The sequence below is a fragment of the Phasianus colchicus genome, chromosome 3 (genome assembly GCF_987193195.1).
Source record: "Phasianus colchicus chromosome 3, bPhaCol1.hap1.1, whole genome shotgun sequence".
NCBI classification, from domain to species: domain Eukaryota; kingdom Metazoa; phylum Chordata; class Aves; order Galliformes; family Phasianidae; genus Phasianus; species Phasianus colchicus.
The window spans coordinates 36,547,276-36,562,817 of NC_143438.1; the positions used below are offsets into that span (position 1 = coordinate 36,547,276).

The window sequence follows — 15,542 nt, forward strand, 5'->3', positions numbered from 1 at the left end:
TCTCCTGTTTATAAGCTCCCCTCAAGTACTGGAAGGCTGCAATGGGGTCTCCCCACTGCTCTCTTCTCCAGGTTGAACAGGCCCAGCTCTCTCAGCCTTTCTTCAGCAGAGAGATGCTCCAGCCCTCTGATCACCTTTATGGCTTCCTCCAGATCTGCTCCAACAGCTCTGAACCCTTTCTGTGCTGGAGGCTGAGACTTGGACACAGCACTCCAGATGGGGCCTCATGAGGGCAGAGTAGAGAGGGATAATCACCTCCATCACCCCAACTTTTTGAAAAGTCATTCAAAGAGTAACCAGTTTGCCTGCCACTGAAATGGTGGCTTTGTTGCAAACATTCTTTCTCTGAAGATTGCTCAAATTATAGTAGCTTCTGGCATGATTAAAATTCTGATGAGAGCAGTGGGCTGGATCGTGTGTGAATTTGTTTGCTGCAGGGAGCACAGCAGCATGCACAACTCATTCTTAACTGACAGTAACAGAGCAGGAGGGAACTGAAGGACTTCAGGAGACATCCATCAGGGAGCCATTTGAGACAGAGAATGGTGTGGGGGAATGTCCTCAGAACTGTGGCATTCATGCATCGTATTAACCATAAATTACACAAAGCAGCTTACCAGGAACTTCTGACTATACCTCTCCCAGGTCTCTGTATTACCAATTGTACCTCACAACCCGTATAGGCTGAAAAACAGGAGTATGGCTTTCTCTTGCCTACATCCTTCTCAGCCTAAATCCTGGGTTCTCCTGCAGATCAGGCAGGTGTCAACATGAACTGGTGCCAGCCACACACACTGCCAGAAGGTAGGCTGCCTGTAGTCTCACTGGGTGAACGTCCTCCCTGCTAACCTTTCTGCCACTCAGACTGTGGCTTTAACACTGAAGAATCTTTGTCCTTTTCCATAGGAGAAATAGCACGATACGATCAATATGATGATGTGATCTACAGCACGTTCCTACTCCTGCTGAAGCCGGTGGAAAGATTTCTGTTGCTGACAGCAGGTGTCAGACTGACATTCAAGTCACACCATGGAGTCATCCTGTTGCAGAGCAGCATCGTGGTAGGAGAAATCAAATGATCAAATCTGATTTGCAAAGCTGCCTTGCAGCGTGCAGCAAAAGCCTAAAATGTCTCAATGAAAGACAGGACAGAAAACAGCTATAGATGATCCTGCTTGCTAGCTGCAAGGCTTTATTCATAAGAACAAATTGAAAGGAGTGCGTTCTTCTCCTAACCAAGCCTTTGCAACTCCATAGATATTATTTACTGCACTGATTAACTGCAGACAGATCTGGGCCATACTCTCTCACATGCCACCGCACTAGCTAGTCAGGCTTAAGGAAGTGTTAGTTTTCAATCATTGGAATTATTATGGGCATTTTAAAGTCCAAGGGGCAGCTAACCTGTAGCAGTACATGCAGTGAAGTCACATACTTCCAATTAAGCCTGAGCTCAGAAATTCCATCCATCCATGCCATTTCAACTTCCACTCAGGTTAAAAATAGTGTGTAACACTTTCAGTTTGGGGATTATTCCAGATAATTCGTTTTAATTTTCCCCCAATATTTATCTTTAAACTCATTGCCTGTGTTTAGTGGTGATATTAATTGTGAAATCCTGTGCCCAGACCTTGATCACATCTGTCCAGAAACCTGTAAAAAAAAAAAAAGGCAGAAAACAACTAGCTAGCTAATTGTAAAACAATAAATATGTCATAGATTGCTGAGTGATTGGATACTTGCTTTTCATTTCACCAGTTGTGACAAACTTGATAGGGAAAAATCCTCCATCTATCATGAGCTCAGCAAAGGAAATGACACACTTGTGAGTATCCTCTTGTTATCTGTGACTGAATCTTTTCAAACCCTTTACTCTGGGCTGCTGTATGCTCTTACAATTATTTCAGTACCCTGTACAAAATAACATTTTGTCTCAATTTTAAATTGAATGACTATAAATGCAGCAGCAAAGATGCATATTTTGATAAGGCATACTTTGATGGTAATGTTAAGAAAAGAATTACAAAGAGCAGATGACGCTTCATGAAAATCTTAATAGAAGAAATCTATTCAGAATAATTCTGGTTACTCTACTGTATTATTATTATCATCTATTTCCATATTCCTCTTTCCTCTTTTGCTTTTAGCAGGCATATTTGCATAAAACCACGATCATTGTTTCTTAAGAGCTCATCTGCTTCTGCTACTTAGCTCTCACGTGAAAGCATAATCCTTTGAATATCCCATCACATTTAGTTAGAAACTGTTACAATTTCTATGACTTCAGATGTGGAAGTGGAGAGCAAAAGCAAATGACTCTTAAACACAGTGCTTAATTTGGGATCCCAGCTTTCTCTGTTCTGCACCGGTATTACTAGTGACATGTGGGATATGCTTAGCAAGATACTGAATGGAAATATAACATTTAAAATCATTTAAAACAGGTCTGTGAGTGTTGCAGCTCTTCAGCTCATCTGTCACTAAGGCAAAGTGTCCCATTTTTGTGAAATCCCATTTCTCCTCAGTACAACTTTCATTACTCTCCACGTCTCAGCAAGTCCCTTTTTCTTGCTGTTGACTCTGACTTAATCAAACAGAATGCCTTGATTGGGTTTCCATCAACCCTGTGAGATTAACTGTCCCCTGGAATCGAGGTGGTGAAACATGTTCTGTACACATTATTTGTATTGCCCAAAATAACTGAAAGGGAAGGCAGTTTTTCTTCCTGGCCAGGGAAGTGGGTGAAAATGAACCTGTACAAAAATAAATCTGGAGCAGTTCTGACCTAAATTTCAAACCGAACATGATTCTTTCTCTCCCTTTTAAAAGTTTGTGCTTCACTTTCTGCCTTTACTATTCTTACTCCTTCCCCCACAGAAACTACTAACAGCTTTTCTATCATTACCAATATCTTTCATTCAACCTAAAAACGTCTGCTGCAAAAAATGTGTTCTTTAGTTCTAAGCAGTATGTTCCGGAGGTCATTGACCATGCAAGTTGTCAGCAAGAGCCTTAGAGTACACTAAGTACCAGCAAGAGCCAAGAGAGTACACTAAACCTATCTGGGTAGACAAATAACCCTTCATCTCGCAACAAGCCCTGGGGAGAGAAAAAGAGAGGTTGAGAAGTGTGGATTAATAGTCACCATGGACTGTATTGCCCTGGGAGCAGAAAATGTTAAATTTTAAATACCAAAAAGCTTTCTAGTTGTACTGAGCTAATAACCTTTTGTGTTTCAGCCACATTTAGGGCAAGACTGGGATATGGCTAGAATGCATGACTGCAAGAGTTTCCTCCTTTCAAACAGAAGTTCTCTGAACGCTGACACGGGTTGTGAAAGTAACGTTTTGTATGGTATTTCTACTTTGTGGAGTAGCCTACAGAGCACATTCTGAGAATATTTTTCCATTTATGTCAGCAAACCATCTACAGAACTCTGGCTGAAAAGTGACCAAAGTGTCGGTCTTTTTCACAGACTGGAGTACTATTAGGCTTCGTTCAGATCTGTCTCAGGGAATTCCCTTTTCTCCACTCAGTCTTACAAAATGCAATGAACTTCTACTGATATGGTGAAGTTCTCCTATCATTTGCTGAAGGGCACAACAGCTAACTGAGGTGTGAAGTGAGGCCAGCTGGTTGTTGAATTTCCCCACTGCATTCTGAAGGGCCACAGGGAATGGCAAGAACAATTTTTTGCCTCCCTTCAGCAAACCAGGACCACTCACAGCATCAGGTTCAGTGATGGCAGTAGCACCCAAATATTGGCCATCTTCAGGAATTAGACGTGGGGCTTGGAGTTAATGTGTTGAATGACACTTTTACAGTAAGACCGAGTAAATGGCTCTATGTGGAGACAAATCTGCAGAGATGAACACTTGCATTTACATCAGTGAAAAGTACCTCAAAGTGATCTCGGTTCCACAGTGTTAATCAGTCCTGTGCCAGCATCCTGTTATGATCAGACCCAGCAATGGCTATCCCAGTTTGCTACTAAATTCCTACCACTGTTTTATATTACGGATGTTCTTGCTGTTTGCTCATGTTACTTCCTCTGCTTGCTAATTCCTCTATGTGTTTCTAAAACAATCATAAGTTATCCAGATGACAAGATGACTGATTTTCCTTGTTCTGTACTATAAAATATCTAGGACAAGTCTGGACACTACAGAAATGTCAAGGGTCCTCTGGTAAGATCTTGTTCTCAAATCCTGAAGCCAATAAGGCAAGATTCAAGTAAAAAGTACCACATCAGTGGAAGTACACCTATGAGAAGAGAAAGGCTGCATTTCTGTCAGTAAATTGAATGTCCTAGTGCTGTTCCTGGGTAACAAGCATGAGGAGCATGGGGGGGCTGCACTCGTGCTGATGAGTCCCTGCAGCCTTTAAAGGGATGAGCAAAGCATTTTCTAGGTGCACTCAAAGGAGCAATCTTCAACCCTGCACAGTGATAGAGAACTGTTTGCAAGGTGGCATGTGGCAGTGACACTGGCGAACAGCTCTTTAGTGCAGATATTTGCTTTTCAGGGCCTGTGTATGGCTCCTGGTATGGTTTGTTTCAGGTCTATAGGGTTAGCATGGCTTGCTGTGTGTTTTGTCCCCTACACGAGGATGGTTGCTCAGGACTGCTGCAGAACAATGAAAACACTGAATGTTTTGCTGCAGAGGCAACAGCATCAAGGCAGAAGTGCCAAAGGAGAACTTTGAGAACAGAAGAACAAAAAACACTTGTAGAATTCCTGAGATAAGCCACAGATACAACAAGGTTGCAGAAGGAAAGCCTGCATTGCATTTCCAGATCACTGGAACCCCACCAGAAAAAAACACTCTAAGACATTTCTCCTCACCCTATTGCCACACCTCACAGCCCCTTGACCAGGCTGTTACAACTCTTTGCAGAGCTGTACTGCAAAGATGAGAAGATTCAAGTAAACAACAAGTCTGTGTACTGTGGTATTAAGATCATACTCAGGAGTGCAGATGCCCCATACACTGGTCTTTTAACTTGCTGTGAATGCCTTTGTCTACTCTTCCATTTCTCTAGTCTCAAACTATTTTGGAAGAGATCATAAAGTTACTGAATGAATGTTATTAAAAAATAATTATCCATATGCTTCTCCAGACAATAAGCAGTGGTTTGCAAAATACAATTTTACAAATTAATATTTGCAGTTTTTAATCACCATCTGATGTTTTGCTCTCAGTTACAGACACCTCCCACATAGAGGAGCAGAAGCAGGATTGGTTTATTTAGGCCAGGACATAGAGGTGGCAAACACAGAACTGTACAGCTGGCTGTAATACTGACAATTCACTCTGCACCAGAGACGCAAGTCAAACTGTATCATTTCTTTTCCCCCCCATGGATGTTTTATGTAACATACCAGCACACCAAGAATGGTGTATTTCACAATCAGCCTGAAGTTTGCTTTTAGCATACAAGTGCCAGTTCTAATCAAGTTCAAGTGCTCAAATGATCTCTGAAAACAATTACAAAATGGTTATTCTCACAGCAGACTCAAAATCTACTCAGGAATTTGATTAGAGATTTTCGGAAGCATTTTCCCCAGCCACCAGCCTGGGCTGTCATTTCCTCTAGAACAATTTCTCAAAGCACAAACATATCAGTTTATTATGATTCTGTGCAATAAAACAAAGTGGTATTGAGGATGATTTTGGATTTCTTTTCATCTTCAGTCCTACAGAAAGGGTCCAGTAGAGTTTAGTAGCTTTCAGTCCACCTACAAGTGGTTAATTTACTGATTAGATCAGGTTTTTATTACCCTTTCTTCCTTCCTTTGCTGCCTCACTGCACAAATGCTTTTTTTTTTTTGCAACTTGATTCTTTTGGTTCCTTTCACTGCATATTATCTGCTGCTGCCAGTAATCTTAGCTCTTCAACTGATAGCAAAATTATGAGGTGCTCAGTGCAAGATGACAATTTTCCTTCCCTCATTCTAATTCATTTGCAGCACCATCAAGGAATCAGCGTCATCTTTTCATTGCGTTAACAGCTCTCTGCTGATAGAAAGCATTAGCTCCACATTCTCCAGCAAGAGGTCAAAACCAATTTTTGTTTGGTAACAACCCATTAAATTTTGCACTTTGAAAGATTCCATTGCTCCCTGATGTCAAATACCTTGGCTGTTACCTCAGTTAACACGCAGCCAGAAAGCAGGTTTGCTGTAAAATGTTGAATGGGTCAGGCAGCAGAGAGCAATTGCTAGAGAGAATCATGGTCTACCACTACCCATGCCCAATTAATTTCTTAACGTCTGCTTCTAGGAAAGCTTATTTCATAAAATCATAAGGGCTGGAAAAGGCCACTAAGATCATCTAGTCCATCTGTCCGCCTAGCACCAATATTGCCCTCTAACCATGTGCCACATCCACACATTCCTTGAATATCTCCAGAGATTGTGATTCCCCCACCCTGGGCAGCATATGCCACTGCCTCACCATTCTTCCTGAGAAGTTGCTTTTCCTAGTATCCAGTTTGAACCTCCCCTGTTGCAACTTATGGGCATTCCCTCTCGTCCTATCTTTGTTCTTGTGCATATAAAGACACCTGAGATAATCTTATTATCTTTTAAAAAGCAGTAGTTACACATTGTTAATAGGCCTCTTTGACGTGCAAAAAGATTTAGTCTTATATGTTAGAAGCCAAAGCAGAGCAGCATCATAGCAAAAGCAAGGCCCGTGTGACTCAATAAAAGTAGTAATGATCATCTCCATCACTTTCTTAGGGTATTTACACCATAACATGTTCAGTAAAAAAAGTGTAACATCACATATCTCAATCAAATGCGTGTATATGGAAACAGCTTTCTATATACATGGCATAGCTTTATTTAGTTTTCTGTACAGAAGAGCTGATCTGGATAGGGAGCTGAGTTCCTCTGTCCTTTACTCCACTCTAACCTGGGATAATGTTACACACACACATTTATGGCCAGCATGACAGAAGCCTAAAACCTTTATCAGACTACTTCCATTGGGTTGTTTGTGCCATGTTCCTGCTGGGGATACACACAGATTGCAGTGGTAAATATGCCTATGTGGCAAACTGGAAGCCCACAGAAAATGCGAGGCCACAGTAGCTGACCAGCTCCATTCATAGAATCATAGAACCACAAGGTTGGAAACAACCTGCAAGATCACCTAGTCCAACCGACCTCCCATTGCCATTGCTACCACAGGCTACTAAACCTTCTCGTAGATCCTCATCCAGGCACCTCTTGAACACTGAGGAGGACATCAACTCCACCACCTCCCTGGGCAGGCCATTCCAATGTCTGACCACTCTCTGAGAGAAGTTCTTCCTTATGTCTAACCTAAACTTCCTCTGGTACAACTTGTGGCCATTTCCTCGGGTCCTGTTTGTTGCCTGGGAGAAGAGATCCTACTTCTCTCTGTGCTGTAAGCAGAGAGATGGGCACAGATTTTTCCTACCATTTCTTCTACTACAACACATTTAAATAAAAAGGGTAAGGCTTGCAATAACTTAAAAACAAAATCTGGAGAATGACAGCTGGAAATAACCTTGTTAAAAATAGCCCAAAGTAAGTCTACAATACTATCTATATACTGAAATATTTGTATGTAGGGCTGGAAGGAAGCAGAGGTAGCAAACTGTGGTTTTGGCTGAAAATAAAAGTTGAGGAGCTAATTCAGCATCCAGCTCAGCACAGTTGGTGCCCTGGCAGAGAAACCAACAGCAGGGCTGCTGGGCTCTGCAGCACTGATAGTAGGATGCCTGAAGGGTAGGATTTGGAGAAGAGAAACCTGTTTGCTTGGGGAAAGAAAGGGTTTCTAATTGCAGACAGCTTGGACATCAGAAAAAAAAGCAACAATATTTTTAAAATACTGGGGAGATGTATTGTTCTTCTATCCCAGCTGTAAACAGAACAGATACAGCTACCCAAATGGCTTCCTCCTGACCCAGGGGAATTCTCTGGGCACCACCTTCTCCTAGGAGAGCTGCACCAGCTTGGCGCAAGTTGGGCTGGCTGCTTTGCAGCCCAATCTGAGGGCAGTGCTCCACAGTATGCTAGCAGCTCCACAAGCCTTTATTTTATTGCTGCTGCTCTGGGAGTAGCTGTAGCTATTTTCAGTTTAGCATCAGATGGCATCTGAAATTAATGTTCTTTAATAAGCAGCAAAATGCATGTTGTCAGCATCTCGGTGCGAACACAGATACAATTAGGCCTTTGGCAGAGCTTATTTATGCTTTACCTGTGCATAAAAATGTTCTTCAGATTTTGTCCCATGTCTCTCCTGGCCTGATTTATTTATTTAGCCCAGATTCAACAAAAAGAGGGGAAAAACTGTTGCAAACACAAAGGCTTCACTCCTCCTCACTCTTCCCAGTTGCACACACCCAGCCGACTCATTTCCTTTCTCAGCAAAGGAATTAGGCCCCTGTGATGCAGTATTTCCAAAACAAGGATGTTCAGCCACAAAACCTTCACCTCTGCATTAGGAAAAATGTGACAGACGTTCTTGCTACACACAGAAGGGGAAAAAGCCCAGGAGCTAGCACACAAGGCATGTGGGTTAGCCTTGGGAGGTGCAACACATGCCAGAGCATTTAATGCAACACATGCCAGATTGTTTCATGCAATGCATTCAGTATAAGCCAGTGCTGCTGAGCCACGAGGCAGCAGGAGAGCCTTAACTCTCCAAGTGCAGATGCTGTGGCCAGATAGGGGTATAGGGAAATAGCAGGGTGTGGAAGTTGCCTGGTGAAGTCCTTGGTGTCCACCATAACATTTGCACCTAGTTTAGGAACAGTCTTTCTTTACCAAGGGCACTATCTTTTTTTTTTTTTATCTCATTCTGTTAGAAGAGTCATCTAAATTTTGCTGCTTCCCTTGCTGAAGTGCAGCTCTGCTCTCCCCAGAGCCACTTCACAGCATTTGCACAGTCTTCACTGTCTAGTGATGACTTCCACATGAAACAGGCTGCATTTGAAGGAGGAACAGTTTTCTCAAGCTGCCACCTCAGCCAAGTCCCCAACAGTTGAGCTGGATTTTTTCCATCACACACATCACTATTGGTGATAGAAGGTCAGGTAGGCAAGCTCTGCATCCTGGCTGTGCCTGCAGAACTGCATGGCCATCAGCTGGTGCTCTCAGCAGCAGCCTGCTGACCCTGATATCTCTAGTATTGTCACACAAGGGAACGTATTGCATTGAAGCTGGCAGATCTGATGGCCACACATGCTGGAGAGCAGTGCCAACAGGCATAGGAATCACTAAGGACTGTATGATTAATGCCAGGAGACAGCTACCTAAGTGAGTAATCTTAACACATGGCACCACTCATGCTTTTATAAAAATCACATTTACCTTCTATAAATGTGGTCATGGTACAAAGTGCCCTTAACATCTCAAATCTCTTAATGAGGCATACCCAATCAACTTCATCTGGGGTAGATGTCTGTGCCTATGACGGGGGAGTTGGAACTGAATGGCCTTTAAGGTGTCTTCCAACCCAAGCCATTCTGTGATTCTATGAAAATATGCTGTTTTCAGTCTTTCCGTTTTCATAGAATAACTTAGGTTGGAAGGGATCTCAAAGAAAATCTAGTTCCTGCCATGGGCAGGGCTGCCACCTCCCATCTCAGCTGCCCAGAGCCCCATCCAAACTGACTTTGAACTCCTGCAGGAATGAGGCAGCCACAACTTCTCTGGGCAGTTATGCCAGCACTTCACCTTACTTTGAGTAAAGAATTTCTTCCCAACATTTCACCTAAATCCCCTCTCTTTTAGTTTTAAGTCATTTCCTCTTCCGCATCACTATCTCTACCTGGAGTATGGGTTCACAAGGAAACTGTCTTGCTGTGGATTGGACAGAGAAAGTTTTCTTTTTTTCCCAACTTAGGAAAGAATCCTTAGAGAGAAAAAAAATGCCTTCCTATTCCTCAGTAAGGAACGTGACATAGTAAACTCATGCATATTCACTCAGCACTAACAGCCAAATAACACACACTTGCTCACTCTGCAAAAATACAGCAGAACTGAAACAGGCAGTTCAAAACACCACTAAATAACACATGTTGTGCAACGTGAGTTTTCCCTTTGGGGCATTCAGTGCTATCCTCCCACACCAGTACTCAGGGTGGGCACTTGGATGCAGAGGAAATGATGTTCACTGCATGAACCTGGACGGAATTCATTGTTCGTTATCTGTGGCAAGAGGGAAAAATATTTTTGATATACTTCAGCTGGACTATCAGTACTCCATTAAGATTTCTGAAGACAAAATGCTGTTTACATAGCATCAGTTGGCAAAATAGTATTTCATTAATGAAGCCCTGTTGAAAATCTGCCTGACATTTAAAAGGCACCAAGTTTCTGTAGGCCTTGCTTTCCCTTTCCCTTTTTCCCCCTCACAGTTCCATAACTCATTACTCAGAAGCATTAAGAGTTTCTGGATACATCTCTGAAGTCCTCTCTCTTCTTGGTGACCTTTTACCCATGTTTGTTATAAAAATATTTTAAGAGTACAGCTTTTTAACATCTCTTATAAACTGAAGTATTGCAGAAATACAACGAGGTAATTGAAATTTAATTTAATCTATTTATTAGCTACATAAGAGCAGCTGCATATCTAACACAAGGCACGTATGATGTCCTTATAAGGTGAAGGAAGAAGATTCTGCACATGAGGTCCATGCTTATCCTTTACATTTATTATCTTTCCATTTCCTATTTCTCCAACTGTCACTGTTTTTGGAAGAACCATGAATGTTGCTACAGTTCAGCTTGAGAAAAATGTACCAGCCCTTAGTTCTTCTTGTGAGTGAGGATTGACACCTTGTGGCCAGAAAGCGTTAAAGAAAAAAATGGCCCCATCCTATTTTGAATCATCTAGCCATCCCCTATAGGACAAAGATTTCTTTAAGTAATGTTTCCTTAGCTCTTCAGAGAGCCACTGAAATATCAGCCTAAGTGTGGGTTTGTGCTCTATTCTTTGTGTTTCTGTATGGTTGTGTATGACTCAATGTTTTTCTCCCTGAGGAAGAAAGGGAATTTGAAGGATTAATTCCTCCAGCAGCCAAAGAAATTCCTGCTTCAGGCAAACCATCCTTTAGAAAGTGAGATGACCATTGAGACGCTCTAAGGGAGACTTTTCTCCAGAGGACTCTGAAATCTTTTTAGTTCAAGCAAGTTGAAATATAACAGACTTAAAATACCTCTTACTGAACCCAGTGCTTCCTCCCACATGGAGGTGCATTTTTTTATTATTTAAATTACACTGACTCCTAGGAACACAGTGTGCTAGGGATCACACCAACAAAGTGCTCAGAAGGTAGTTAGACACCGCCTCGCTCTCTCGCTTTGTGGCAGACAAGAAGTGGCAGCTAGGCAAAACAGATTAAAGGTGGGAGTGTGGGTTGAGAAGAACAGATAATAGAGTGAAGGGGGAAAAGCAGACATTCCTGCTTATCCACCAAGTCTGGTGGATGTCAGATGAGAACAGTTTGTATATCAGCCTGAGAAAGGTGAATTTCAAAAGGAGAGATCAGAAAGGATGTGTTTATCTTCTTCAGATTTTGACTAGAAGCTTCCTGCAGGAGCAGGAGGCAGAGAGGAAAAGAAGCAAAGGATCTTCCTGCTCTTGAAAGGTTTCCTGGGGTAGTAAGCTGACAACAAAATCGTTATTTGACCCAAGGTTAATCTTTTTGCTTGCGCAGAGCTCACCACTTCTCCCAAAGTACAGTAGTTATCTCTTTAATGACTGGAAAAGCCCTGGAAAAACCTCCATTCTCTTCTACATGGAAAACCATTTTATTGATTCAAACAGCCATTTGCCCATAGTGACAGTGTACAGAGACCTTAAGATCTGCAACATACTGAAGTTAGTTACACATTCCCAGCTCTGTTGCTATGTAAAGATCACTCATGTGAGAACTGTTATGAACTTAAGACCCAATGGGCTCATCCATACCTATTTCATAGCCCTCCAGTCTGGGAGAATTTTTCCCCCTGGCCATCACGTGTCCCAGTACTATACACCAACCACATTTCTGGTCTAGCAGCAGTAACAGTTCTGCTTTCATGTTGCGAGTTGTTCTCTTTATTTTCACTCTAAGTGACAGGAGCTCTTTCTCTAGATGCACCTACCACATCAAACAAATCAGTCTTTCTGGCTGATGGAGGATTTCTGTAAAGCCATCAAATGGATTGATTCAGCACCAAGTTAATATAGACATGTATTTTTCACAGAATTACAGAACATCCCAAGTTGCAAGAGACCCAAAAGAATCTTGGAGTCCAGCTCCTGGCTTCACACACGATCATCCAAAATTCAAAACTTATGCCTGAGAACAGTATGCAAATGCTCCTTAAACTCCAGCAACATGGAGCTATGCCCACTCTCCTGGGGAGCCTATTCCAGGGCACCCTCTGGCGAAGAATCTTCTCCTCACATCTGGTTTGAACCTGCTCTGATGCAGTACCAGCATGCTGTCCATTTTGGTTATGCTACCTACCAGGAAGCCAAAGAGAAGAGTTGCTCGCATGAGGTCTCACCAGGACAGAATCAGAGGGCACCTGAGGCTCTGCTACTGTGCCCCATGGGAGAAATGTCTCCAGATTGTCACATACAGTTGTGCTTCCCCTGCACACAACCAGGAGAGAGGACAAAACACCTCCTGAGGGGCAGATGAGGAAAAGTGTCTTGATGAAATTGTGCACAGAAGTTATAACTATGACCAGACCTGAATGGGAAAGAGCCCCAGCATTTCAACCATAAATTTTCACTTTCCATGCCTGAGAATCTGTGGGAGACGATTTTAAAAAACACTATGTATTTTATTTTAAAGAATCAGTATAGGACATCAGGTATTTGGCTCTGGTTTCATAGTGTAACGCTTGCAACCTTTCAAAGCTCTACCTGAGGGAGCTATGAGTGGCCCCTCTAGATTTTGAAGCTCACTGTACTTCAAGTATGGGCGAAGAAGATGACCTCCAGAAGTCCCCTTCAACCTGTCTTTTCCTATGATTGTCTGAATTGTGATTATCCCAGAAATCCTTGCAATGTGTCAAACCAAACCTCAGAACAGAAACATTTTAAGACAGACACTATCAGGGCATTCACTTTGAAGTGAAGCTCAAACCTAAATCAGTTTATTTTCATTTTGTAACCTCCGCCTCTCATGGTATAAATGCCACAGCTCCTGTGGAAACAGAATACCTCCTTTTGCATTTCTATTACAAATATTTTTGGTATAACTTTCAAGCTTCATCTTTGAAGCTCAGAATCTTATAAGAAAATGATGACACTTTATGGCCTATATGATTGAGGAAAAGCATTTTTGAAAGATAACTCTGCAGACTTAATGATTTTTTTTGTATTTACTGGATGACAACAAATACATCTACACAGCAGCACACTGAATTCAAGTGTATGACTACCTGCAAGTCCCTGGAGTGCGGCTGAAAGATTTTTTAATAAAACAATCATTTGATTTGAAAAGGGTGAGAAGAAAATGCCCAGCAACATTTCTTAAGGCTTGCTTTTCTAAGACAGTCAATGACTAAAAGTATCTGAACCATGAAGGGAATTTTTAACCTGAGTCTATAGAGCAATTTAAGCCCATTTCCTACCACATTTGTACACAGAAGTTTAGAATACAGTTTTACACTTTTCTTTGGCTTTGAATCATGCCATTAAGGTCTTTATCAGCTTTATAAAGCCAAAAATCATGAAGCCAAATGACTGGAGCAGGACTATATGTTATTAATAGCAGTAACTGTGGATTCATTTATGTACATTCCAAGAAGTGAGCCATACCTTCCAACAATTTATTGCAACAGTTTATTTGCTTTCATCTATCTCTTAGTGCAAGTTATAACTCATCTTTTAAAATCTTATTATTAGTTCTGCTGCTTCCTCTGATACAAGGTAATACAGAACTGGTATAAATTTCCATAAAGTTATTGAAGCATAACAAAACCCACTTTTTTATAAATATTAAATTAGAATCCTAAAAAAAAAAAAATCCAACAAATTTACTCACAGAAAACCAGTTATGAAGACTGAAATACAAACAGGATATGAGTTGCCTTTGTGATATGGGGCTACATACTAAGGGGCTGCAAAAGCGTAACTGCGCAACAGCAAATAACGTTCCAGGCCTTATAGTCCTTGTGAAGCACTTGGAATGCTGTATTTGGTGCTAGAGTTACAGTCACCAAAAATTGATTTCAGGAAAAAATATATAGAATAGTAAAGTAACAGCAATGAGTGTTAACACACCTATATACAATTTAAAAACATGAAACAAAAAAATTAGAAAGACACTGAGTAGAGATAGGGCTAGAAAAAGTGAGATGAAATTAATAGAAGAGGTTATTAAGAGGACCATCAGAAGCAATATTTATGTAAGAAACAGAAGTAAGCTTTGAAGGTTTAAATAAAAAGCAGCTCAGCAAGTCCAAGAAGTAACATAACTTTAAAATACACTTATTTTGATTTATATTGTAACCTACTTATCTAATTACAGTAGAGCTGCCTCATCATAATAAAATATTCTTGCCAGATAAAATACATGAACGGATTGGAAGGGCCATCCAGCCCCACCCCATGCCATGGGCAGGGCTCTGCCCCACCAGCTCAGAGTCATAGAATCACAAGCTTGCTAAGGATTACAAGATCATCTAGTCCAACCATCCTCCCACTGCCATTGCTACCACAAACTCAGCCACCCAAGACCCCATTCAATCTGGCCTTGATCACCTCCAGGAATGGGACACGCAGAGAAGCCTGTTGCCCTGCTTTACTGCTCTCTGAAGACAGAATTCACTTGAACCCCCTGTGTTCTTTCTAAAGTTTTACTTGGATGCTTCTTTTCTAGGAGAAAAATAATTCTAAAGTTGTTCTAGGAGCTTCCATACAAGCTCTGTTTTCACAGCAGTTCCCATTTTAGGTCTTCTCCCTTACAGAAGAGGGACTCAATTCAATCTGACTTAAACCACCTGAAAGAAGTTCACAGGAGATTTAATTCCTATACCTGGGGAAGGCTGGGAAGCCTGAAAGTTTGCCTTCATTGAACTGGCTTTGCTGAACTACATACCTATCTATGAGTGCTAATGTACAACTTCAGGTAAATATAGGGTATAATGTTATAATAGGATGGAAAGTACCACAATAATAGCAGGGTGGTAAAGCCATTGACCGTAACAAATGCCCAAATTAGCAGCTGCAGAAACAAAGGAAAAGAAGCTGCTTACCTTTAGAAAGCCTCAGGTAGGTAGCAATCTCCAGCAAGAGATTCCTTTGTGTCTACTGCCAGCCCTTAAATAAGGTCTGGGAAGGGGTAGATCCTGGCTCCACCCCTTCCAGTCACTCAGCTGCATTGCATACACCTTAGCTCCTCTGGGTTGGCCCTGCCTTCCCACCAGGTGCTCAATCACTGGTTCAGGCTGTGACTCATCATTTCCACTACATAAGAGAATAAACAGATCTGTGCCTTAAGTACAATATTTATTTGTTGAGCTACAAGTGGTGCAGCTGTATTTTTAATATCTGATGGA

General features: G+C 41.6%; 1 long non-coding RNA gene across 1 annotated transcript; it reads right to left on the bottom strand.

Annotated features, from left to right (window-relative positions):
• Nucleotides 1-1,151: 1,151 nt before the first annotated feature.
• Nucleotides 1,152-15,280, bottom strand: LOC149918512 (uncharacterized). The gene is made up of 3 exons (XR_016465535.1): nucleotides 15,240-15,280; nucleotides 1,744-1,911; nucleotides 1,152-1,653 (listed from the first exon to the last, which is right to left on the bottom strand). It is a non-coding gene; the product is annotated as an uncharacterized LOC149918512 (long non-coding RNA).
• Nucleotides 15,281-15,542: the final 262 nt, after the last annotated feature.